The following is a 3506-nucleotide window of genomic DNA, read 5'->3' on the forward strand; positions in this document are numbered from 1 at the left end:
ATTGGGGGATTTTTGCACACTCAAGATATTGTTGAGTGTGGATTTCTCTTCATAACATTTTTCCAAGTCTTTCTTCAAAGAAGTGACTTGGGCCTTGAGCTCTTTGATTTCCTCTACATGGTTAGTCTCAACACAGTACTAGAGGAAGTATAAGCTTCATCATTGGAGCAACAAGGCAAGCAAAGCAATTCATCACAGGATGTACCAATGTTATGCATAGACGAATTACGAGGACTAGCACAAGGCAATATAACATTTTGACTAAAAGTAGTGCTAATGTCCACATGAGGCTCACTAGATGTTACCTTAGAAATCATAGCCTCATGAGCTATTTTTAGCACATTATGGGATACAAGAAGATCATCATGAGAGCTAGAAAGCTTTTCATGACTTTCTTCCAATTTCCCATAATTGCTAGATAGCAACTAATGTTGAGCCCTTAGCTCAACATTCTCCTTTAAAATGGATGCTTCACAAGAAATAGAGTTAGTAGCACAAGCATCATCATTAACGACAAGAGGAGAAGGCAACTTGGCAAGCTCTTTTAAATAAGAAGCTTCAAGTTGAGCATGAGACTCGGTGAGTTTGATGAGCTCACCCTTGATGACCCTTGAGCCATTTTCGAGGTGCTCAAAATCCTCAAGAAGTCCAGCATGAGCAACTTCAAGCTTAGCATTTTTAGTTTCAAAAACATTGGCCACCTCAAGAGCTCTATCATGAGATTCCTTCACTCTAGATAACTCTAGAGCAAAAGTCTCCTCAAGAGATTCCTTGGTGGTTTGTTCAAGTTCAAGAGCTTGAGAGAGGTCCGCAATCTCATTAGCGTAATCACGCTCATGACCTTCCATTTTATCAATGGTGACCTCATGCTCCTCAAGACGAGATTCCAACTCATCAATATATTTCTTGCCCTCAATAGCAATAGACATGATTTCCATGAAGTTGGAACGAGCAATTTTATTCTTAAGAGGAGCTTTAAAAATTATTTCCCCCTTAACTTTTAAGGAGGCAACATCATCATTCTCTTCATCATAATCAACATCATCATCACTCTTGCCATCATCAATATTATCACAAGATATATTGGGATTCAAAGTGGGAGATACCTTTGAAGCCTTGGCCATAAGGCAAAAAGCAACCGATGATGATGTAGGATCCCTTGAAGCACCGTTCAAGACCACATCTTGTTCCATGGAGTGTTGGGTTTTCTCTACATTGTTAGCACAACAACTCGAGGAAATAGATACATTTTTATCATGGCAACAAGACATAGCAAGCATATCATCATGAGATTTGAGCAAGCAATTTCTACAATATATGCAAGAACTTTTAACACAAGCATATGAAACATTTAGAGTGCTCGAAGTGTTAAAGTCCAAAGAAGGAGCATTGCAATAAGATAGTGATGAAGGATCATCCACAATAAGCATACTATCATCATTGCAATGACCAACACTACTCACCATATCATTACCTTGTGGCAAACCACATGTAGGTGAAGTAGAAGAAGTTGAGAAGACTATACGATCGGAGGTGGAGGGAGAACAATCATCCCCACAAATCTTGGACACACCATATTTTTCTTGAAGCTTCGTCCACAACTCATGAGCATCCCGGAACGGCATGAGTTGAAATATAACTACATTGCTCAAAGCATCGAAAAGCACATTAGAAGCTTGAGCATTGAGATAAGAGTTTTTCTCATCCTCTAAAGATAATCTTTGGGGATCCTTTGGAGGAGAAAAACCCATATCTACAATTCGCTCTAAATTTGGGTCCATGACCCTAAAGAGATTAAGCATGCGAATTACCCAAACATCAAAATTTGTGCCATCAAAACTAAGAGTGTCAGAGAATCCTAAACCCCTAGTCGACATCCTTACTCTCTAGGCGGTTAAGCCCAATAAAGAGAGACGAGGCTCTGATACCAATTGAAAGATCGTGGATGTCGCCTAGAGGGGGGGTGAAAAGGCATTTTAAAATAATTACGATTTAGGCTTGAACAAATGCGGAATAAACCTAGCAGTTAATTTGTCAAGCACAAAACCTAAAACAACTAGGCTCACCTATGTGCACCAACAACTTATGCTAATCAAGATAAGCAACTATGTGATAGCAAGATATATGACAAGAAACAATATGGCTATCACAAAGTAAAGTGCATAAGTAAAGAGCTCGGGTAAGAGATAACCGAGGCACGCGGAGACGATGATGTATCCCGAAGTTCACACCCTTGCGGATGCTAATCTCCGTTTGGAGCGGTGTGGAGGCACAATGCTCCCCAAGAAGCCACTAGGGCCATCGTAATCTCCTCACACCCTCGCACAATGCAAGATGCCGTGATTCCACTAAGGGACCCTTGAGGGCGGTCACTGAACTCGTACAAATGACAACCCTTGGGGGCGGTCACCGAACCCGTACACTTTGGCAACCCTTAGGGGCGGTCACGGTACCCGTCAAATTGCTCGGGGCGATCTCCACAACCTAATTGGAGACCTCGACGCTTGCCCGGAGCTTTACACCACAATGATTGAGCTCCAAACTACACCAACCGTCTAGGGCGCCAAGGCACCCAAGAGGAACAAGCTCTAGGGTGCCCAAACATCCAAGAGTAATAAGCTTCTCAAACTTCACTTCCACGTATCACCGTGGAGAACTCAAACCGATGCACCAAATGCAATGGCAAGGGCGCACGGAGTGCCCAAGTCCTTCTCTCTCAAATCCCATCGGAGCAACTAATGCTAGGGAGGGAAATGAGAGGAAGAACAAGACGGAGAACACCAAGAACTCCAAGATCTAGATCCAAGGGGTTCCCCTCACATAGAGGAGAAAGTGATTGGTGGAAATGTGGATCTAGATCTCCTCTCTCTTTTCCCTCAAAAACTAGCAAGAATCCATGGAGGGAGTGAGAGTTAGCAAGCTCAAAGAAGGTCAACAATGGGGGCAAAAACAAGCTCAAGAGATAGGGAACCATTGGGGAAGAAGACCCCCTTAAATAGGTCCCCCGAATCTGCCCGTTATGTACAGAACAACATAGGAGCGGTACAACCTCTATGAGCACCGGTACAACCGGTAACAGGCAATAAGCGGTACAACCGGCCCACAACCGCCCAACAACCGCACGACAACAGAGACCAATCCGATGGTAGAGCGGTACATGACCGGTACAACCTCCAGACCAATTCTGGAGCGGTACAACCGCTCCAAACACCAGTTGTACCGGTCAAGCGGTACAACCTCTCCATGGGGCGGTACAACCTCTCTGTGTAAAACAGGCAATATCAAAACAGCCACAACTTTCGCATACGAGCTCCGAATTCAACGAAACCAAGTTTGTCGAAAAGCTAATGACAAGGGCTAACACAATCTTGAGAGAAATATCAATAAGAAGAAAATGAGAAAAGGACCATAATAAAATGGTGAGAACCCTTCCTCGGATAAGACCGGTAAAACCTCCAACACCGAAAACATCATAGAAGATGCATGCGAACTCCGTTTTCGATGAA

Source organism: Triticum aestivum, chromosome 2A (assembly GCF_018294505.1).
Source record: "Triticum aestivum cultivar Chinese Spring chromosome 2A, IWGSC CS RefSeq v2.1, whole genome shotgun sequence".
Taxonomy (NCBI): domain Eukaryota; kingdom Viridiplantae; phylum Streptophyta; class Magnoliopsida; order Poales; family Poaceae; genus Triticum; species Triticum aestivum.